Source organism: Schistocerca gregaria, unplaced genomic scaffold, assembly GCF_023897955.1.
Source record: "Schistocerca gregaria isolate iqSchGreg1 unplaced genomic scaffold, iqSchGreg1.2 ptg001154l, whole genome shotgun sequence".
Taxonomy (NCBI): domain Eukaryota; kingdom Metazoa; phylum Arthropoda; class Insecta; order Orthoptera; family Acrididae; genus Schistocerca; species Schistocerca gregaria.
The window spans coordinates 27,501-35,000 of NW_026062486.1; the positions used below are offsets into that span (position 1 = coordinate 27,501).

General features: G+C 51.5%; 2 non-coding genes across 2 annotated transcripts; both read left to right on the plus strand.

Annotated features, from left to right (window-relative positions):
* Positions 1–5,023: 5,023 nt before the first annotated feature.
* Positions 5,024–6,916, plus strand: LOC126329017 (small subunit ribosomal RNA). Its single transcript, XR_007562119.1, has one exon. It is a non-coding gene; the product is annotated as a small subunit ribosomal RNA (ribosomal RNA).
* A 362-nt stretch (positions 6,917–7,278) lies between these two features.
* Positions 7,279–7,433, plus strand: LOC126329029 (5.8S ribosomal RNA). The gene has a single exon (XR_007562131.1). It is a non-coding gene; the product is annotated as a 5.8S ribosomal RNA (ribosomal RNA).
* The last annotated feature ends 67 nt before the right edge of the window (positions 7,434–7,500 follow it).

Here is a 7,500-nt window from a genome sequence, read left to right on the forward strand (position 1 = left end):
ACCCGGGTGCGTACGCCGCACCAAGTGCTCCACCCGCGACCGTACGTGCCCCGCCGAAATCGCAACTCCGGCGGATGAACGGCGGACTTTTCTCGCAGTCGTAAGTTGCAATCCACCCCTATATCTTGCGCCTCATGAAGAGTTATATCAAGTATGCCAAATTCCCGCTGTCCCTATACATGCAGTAAGTTCGTCGTGGGCGCTGGCCGGCAGGCCGCGAGACGTGACGCCCGGCGGCAAAGAGTGCTCCTCTGAGGATATAGATGTTCCGTTCCGCCGCACAATGGTGACGGTGACCGCTGCCTGCGGTGGCAACGCTGGGCACAGTCGATACTCGCCGTGTGGTGGAAGGTAAACATTATGCGGTACATCAGTACTTTCCTAATAGTTCGGTCGTCTCACGGCACTGCTTAGTAAATGATGCAAGGCCAAATATAGATGATTTATGCGAATGTCCCTATACGTGCTGTAAGACTGGGCACACAACGTGAATCGCACGTCAGCCAGACACTCGAACATGCACCACTCTCGGCCTGCAACGGAGACACACAATACGTAAACATCTGGAATGCGACAATGTCGAGTGCATCCTCTCTGCCACATTGCACCGTCGACACTATGATAACCAGAGCAGTAGGTCCACCTATAAAAGCACAATACCCCACTCCTCCGACAACTACCATTGCTCAGATAAATCAACACCACCAACACACATCCTACACAGAGGGGCACCAAATATCATCCCCCGCCCTCGTGTTATACCACATGAAAAATTGCAGAAGTGAGAGACACACATCCGCCAGCCTCTTGCTACAAGCATCGAACCGACGTGACGTATCTGACGGTGACTCAGGCATCCGTGTACTGCCACCACTATCCACCCCCCCCCCCCCCCTCTCTCTCTGCCCCCTTCCCACACAATACCAAATTTAACCAACTTTATCGCTTAACCTAACTGTGGCTGTACCAGTTTATCGCTTAACCTAACTGTGGCTGTACCAGTTTATCGCTTAACCTAACTGTGGCTGTACCAGTTTATCGCTTAACCTAACTGTGGCTGTACCAGTTTATCGCTTAACCTAACTGTGGCTGTACCAGTTTATCGCTTAACCTAACTGTGGCTGTACCAGTTTATCGCTTAACCTAACTGTGGCTGTACCAGTTTATCGCTTAACCTAACTGTGGCTGTACCAGTTTATCGCTTAACCTAACTGTGGCTGTACCAGTTTATCGCTTAACCTAACTGTGGCTGTACCAGTTTATCGCTTAACCTAACTGTGGCTGTACCAGTTTATCGCTTAACCTAACTGTGGCTGTACCAGTTTATCGCTTAACCTAACTGTGGCTGTACCAGATTATCGCTTAACCTAACTGTGGCTGTACCAGATTATCGCTTAACCTAACTGTGGCTGTACCAGATTATCGCTTAACCTAACTGTGGCTGTACCAGATTATCGCTTAACCTAACTGTGGCTGTACCAGATTATCGCTTAACCTAACTGTGGCTGTACCAGATTATCGCTTAACCTAACTCAATTTGTCCCTTAACCTAACTCAATTTGTCCCTTAACCTAACTCAAGTTGTCCCTTAACCTAACTCAATTTGTCCCTTAACCTAACTCAATTTGTCCCTTAACCTAACTCAATTTGTCCCTTAACCTAACTCAAGTTGTCCCTTAACCTAACTCAAGTTGTCCCTTAACCTAACTCAAGTTGTCCCTTAACCTAACTCAATTTGTCCCTTAACCTAACTCAATTTGTCCCTTAACCTAACTCAATTTGTCCCTTAACCTAACTCAATTTGTCCCTTAACCTAACTCAAGTTGTCCCTTAACCTAACTCAAGTTGTCCCTTAACCTAACTCAAGTTGTCCCTTAACCTAACTCAAGTTGTCCCTTAACCTAACTCAAGTTGTCCCTTAACCTAACTCAAGTTGTCCCTTAACCTAACTCAAGTTGTCCCTTAACCTAACTCAATTTGTCCCTTAACCTAACTCAAGTTGTCCCTTAACCTAACTCAATTTGTCCCTTAACCTAACTCAATTTGTCCCTTAACCTAACTCAATTTGTCCCTTAACCTAACTCAATTTGTCCCTTAACCTAACTCAATTTGTCCCTTAACCTAACTCAAGTTGTCCCTTAACCTAACTCAAGTTGTCCCTTAACCTAACTCAAGTTGTCCCTTAACCTAACTCAAGTTGTCCCTTAACCTAACTCAAGTTGTCCCTTAACCTAACTCAAGTTGTCCCTTAACCTAACTCAATTTGTCCCTTAACCTAACTCAATTTGTCCCTTAACCTAACTCAATTTGTCCCTTAACCTAACTCAATTTGTCCCTTAACCTAACTCAATTTGTCCCTTAACCTAACTCAATTTGTCCCTTAACCTAACTCAAGTTGTCCCTTAACCTAACTCAAGTTGTCCCTTAACCTAACTCAAGTTGTCCCTTAACCTAACTCAAGTTGTCCCTTAACCTAACTCAAGTTGTCCCTTAACCTAACTCAAGTTGTCCCTTAACCTAACTCAAGTTGTCCCTTAACCTAACTCAATTTGTCCCTTAACCTAACTCAAGTTGTCCCTTAACCTAACTCAATTTGTCCCTTAACCTAACTCAATTTGTCCCTTAACCTAACTCAATTTGTCCCTTAACCTAACTCAATTTGTCCCTTAACCTAACTCAAGTTGTCCCTTAACCTAACTCAAGTTGTCCCTTAACCTAACTCAAGTTGTCCCTTAACCTAACTCAAGTTGTCCCTTAACCTAACCCACGTTGTCCCTTAACCTAACCCACGTTGTCCCTTAACCTAACCCACGTTGTCCCTTAACCTAACCCACGTTGTCCCTTAACCTAACCCACGTTGTCCCTTAACCTAACCCACGTTGTCCCTTAACCTAACCCACGTTGTCCCTTAACCTAACCCACGTTGTCCCTTAACCTAACCCACGTTGTCCCTTAACCTAACCCACGTTGTCCCTTAACCTAACCCACGTTGTCCCTTAACCTAACCCACGTTGTCCCTTAACCTAACCCACGTTGTCCCTTAACCTAACCCACGTTGTCCCTTAACCTAACCCACGTTGTCCCTTAACCTAACCCACGTTGTCCCTTAACCTAACCCACGTTGTCCCTTAACCTAACCCACGTTGTCCCTTAACCTAACCCACGTTGTCCCTTAACCTAACCCACGTTGTCCCTTTGCCTAACATAGTTCACTGCTCGGAATCTCTGGTGTCGTTGTTATCCTCATGTAGATGTCTTGCGAGTGTTGCTTACTTTCCACATATTCCTGCTATCCACTGTCAATTGTACTGCAATAGGACTATATCGCCGACCCCCCCCCCTCCCCCCCCTCTGTCCCCCTCTGTCCCCCTCTTTGTGTCTCTGTCCTCTCAAGCTGGTCGGTCTGGCGTTTGAGTGTTAAATGAGCCTCGCAGCTGTTCAGTTGCATTCAGATGTCGACGCCCTCAGTGTACGTCGTGGTATGGTCTGTGTCCATTGTCCGCTGATGTCGTACGCGTAACCCACACGCTGTACCGATCATCGGTCGTTACGTACAGAGTGAAGTAGTGTGATACGTGTGACCGTACGCTGGCTGTGCCCAACGGTGTCGAATCTCAATTTCCATATGTTGTGCTTGATGCTACTTGTCTCGTCTCCCAATAACAGCTAGGTTGCACTGTGGTACGCCGTAGAGGCGTGTGGGAGGAACGTACGAACGCATTGTATGTCACCCTGGGTCGCTGGGGGTGGTGGTGCGGTGAGTCAGGTCAGGTCAGGTCAGCGTGAGCCGTCTGATGTAGTGACGCGTGTATTCCGACTTTGTCGTATTGCCTCACACAAAGTGCTACCCTGGTGGACCGCGTTCCATATCTGGGACATGCCGCAGATGCCGGTTGACAGTGGATCGCGGAAGGTACATCGCATACGTGCGCGGGCCACCTTCCACGTGTTCTCTTCTGCACATGTCGCAGTGTGTATGTGGTCTGATGTAGCGTGTCGTGACACATGACATCCTGGCATGCAAGAATTGTTGAATTCGCAAATGTAGGTGGACATCTACGTTTACTGCCCAAGATACGCAAATGAACTGGAAATCCGTTGTTGAGCGGTTGTTCACGCTGGAGGTGAATCTGTGATGGCGACGATCGGTACAGCTATTAACCGGTTGTTTCAGCGGTACCCGCCACATCCACACGCGTGACTAGGCCCATGTGGGTATGAAGCGATACGCGGCGGTGGCTTGGTGGGACTGTTCCCGGCCGGTGAAGGGGGGCCGCCCGGCGTGTTGGCCGCGCGCTGCGTGGGCGCACGCGCAACAGGCGGCTGGTGGGGGGCGCCGAGTGGCAGGAGCGCCAGCCGACGGGCCCGGCAGGCGGCGCAGCTACGCTGCGGCGCACCCTGCACGCGGCGCCTGGCGGCCAAAGTTGGTTCAGCCGAGCCCGGTGCGAAGCGCGGTGGACATCTGCAGTGTGCTGGTCTGATTGAGGACTGTGTGCGTTGAGGATGCGCCGCCGCCTGGCACTCGGCGCCGCGACGCCGTCTGCTGCTCGGTCGCCCCAGCGGTTCTCGCAGGTGGTTTGTATCGCAGTTGTGCGGACGTGTTGGCGCGTGCGCTGTGCTGGGAGAGTTCGCTTCTGCACCCAAGTGGGGCTTTGCCCTTGTGTGGCGCTGGCGTTGGAGCTGCCGGTCACCATAGGTGGCGCGTGTTGTCTCCCGCCGGCAATGCCACGACAGCACGCTCCCGGGCCTCTGTCGGCAGCGGCAAGCTCAGTTGGGAGCAAGGGTGTTCGCACTAAAACCGTCTACTCGCCTAACTCCGGGCGATTGCGCCTCTCTCGAAACCGACCAAGTACCTAGGACGGCGCTGCGCGCCGCCGGGACCTGAGAGGGTTTCGAGGTGTATCGTGCAGGGGAGCTCGGCCTCCTCCTGTTTGCAGAATAATTGAGCGGACGCTTGCGTGTTCGCGCGGGCCCCCGGGACACACTCCCGGGCGGCCGGCTGCTCAGCTCTAGTTGACGCAGCTCCCTGGTTGATCCTGCCAGTAGTCATATGCTTGTCTCAAAGATTAAGCCATGCATGTCTCAGTACAAGCCGCATTAAGGTGAAACCGCGAATGGCTCATTAAATCAGTTGTGGTTCCTTAGATCGTACCCACGTTACTTGGATAACTGTGGTAATTCTAGAGCTAATACATGCAAACAGAGTCCCGACCAGAGATGGAAGGGACGCTTTTATTAGATCAAAACCAATCGGATTGGCTTGTCTGGTCCGTTTGCCTTGGTGACTCTGAATAACTTTGGGCTGATCGCACGGTCCTCGTACCGGCGACGCATCTTTCAAATGTCTGCCTTATCAACTGTCGATGGTAGGTTCTGCGCCTACCATGGTTGTAACGGGTAACGGGGAATCAGGGTTCGATTCCGGAGAGGGAGCCTGAGAAACGGCTACCACATCCAAGGAAGGCAGCAGGCGCGCAAATTACCCACTCCCGGCACGGGGAGGTAGTGACGAAAAATAACGATACGGGACTCATCCGAGGCCCCGTAATCGGAATGAGTACACTTTAAATCCTTTAACGAGTATCTATTGGAGGGCAAGTCTGGTGCCAGCAGCCGCGGTAATTCCAGCTCCAATAGCGTATATTAAAGTTGTTGCGGTTAAAAAGCTCGTAGTTGGATTTGTGTCCCACGCTGTTGGTTCACCGCCCGTCGGTGTTTAACTGGCATGTATCGTGGGACGTCCTGCCGGTGGGGCGAGCCGAAGGGGTGCTTTCGCGTCCCGAGGCGGACCCCGTTTAAATCCTACCAGGGTGCTCTTTGTTGAGTGTCTCGGTGGGCCGGCACGTTTACTTTGAACAAATTAGAGTGCTTAAAGCAGGCAAGCCCGCCTGAATACTGTGTGCATGGAATAATGGAATAGGACCTCGGTTCTATTTTGTTGGTTTTCGGAACCCGAGGTAATGATTAATAGGGACAGGCGGGGGCATTCGTATTGCGACGTTAGAGGTGAAATTCTTGGATCGTCGCAAGACGAACAGAAGCGAAAGCATTTGCCAAGTATGTTTTCATTAATCAAGAACGAAAGTTAGAGGTTCGAAGGCGATCAGATACCGCCCTAGTTCTAACCATAAACGATGCCAGCCAGCGATCCGCCGCAGTTCCTCCGATGACTCGGCGGGCAGCCTCCGGGAAACCAAAGCTTTTGGGTTCTGGGGGAAGTATGGTTGCAAAGCTGAAACTTAAAGGAATTGACGGAAGGGCACCACCAGGAGTGGAGCCTGCGGCTTAATTTGACTCAACACGGGAAACCTCACCAGGCCCGGACACCGGAAGGATTGACAGATTGATAGCTCTTTCTTGATTCGGTGGGTGGTGGTGCATGGCCGTTCTTAGTTGGTGGAGCGATTTGTCTGGTTAATTCCGATAACGAACGAGACTCTAGCCTGCTAACTAGTCGCGTGACATCCTTCGTGCTGTCAGCGATTACTTTTCTTCTTAGAGGGACAGGCGGCTTCTAGCCGCACGAGATTGAGCAATAACAGGTCTGTGATGCCCTTAGATGTTCTGGGCCGCACGCGCGCTACACTGAAGGAATCAGCGTGTCTTCCTAGGCCGAAAGGTCGGGGTAACCCGCTGAACCTCCTTCGTGCTAGGGATTGGGGCTTGCAATTGTTCCCCATGAACGAGGAATTCCCAGTAAGCGCGAGTCATAAGCTCGCGTTGATTACGTCCCTGCCCTTTGTACACACCGCCCGTCGCTACTACCGATTGAATGATTTAGTGAGGTCTTCGGACTGGTACGCGGCATCGACTCTGTCGTTGCCGATGCTACCGGAAAGATGACCAAACTTGATCATTTAGAGGAAGTAAAAGTCGTAACAAGGTTTCCGTAGGTGAACCTGCGGAAGGATCATTACCGACTAGACTGCATGTCTTTCGATGTGCGTGTCGTGTCGCGCAACACGCTACCTGTACGGCAGTGGCCGTGCGCCGCGTGCGGAACCACGCGTGCCTCTCAAAACTAGCGGAAGTGTTGTTGTTGTGTGGTACGAGCGCTGAAGCTCTGGAGCGGCTGGCCTGCGGTACCTGGCGCCTGGCGCCGGTTTTGAATGACGTTCGCCCGAGTGCCTGTCCGCTCCGGTGTGGAGCCGTACGACGCCCATCGGCTGTGAGGCCGTTGGACACAAAAAAAATAGTGGAACAGGGGCCGTCAGACGCCTCAGTCCCGCAAATGCTACTGTCTTGAAAGAGACAGTGGGAGACTGAAAAGGAAAAGATCACCCAGGACGGTGGATCACTCGGCTCGTGGGTCGATGAAGAACGCAGCAAATTGCGCGTCGACATGTGAACTGCAGGACACATGAACATCGACGTTTCGAACGCACATTGCGGTCCATGGATTCCGTTCCCGGGCCACGTCTGGCTGAGGGTCGGCTACGTATACTGAAGCGCGCGGCGTTTGTCCCGCTTCGGAGACGTGGGAGTGTCGTGGTCGCCTGT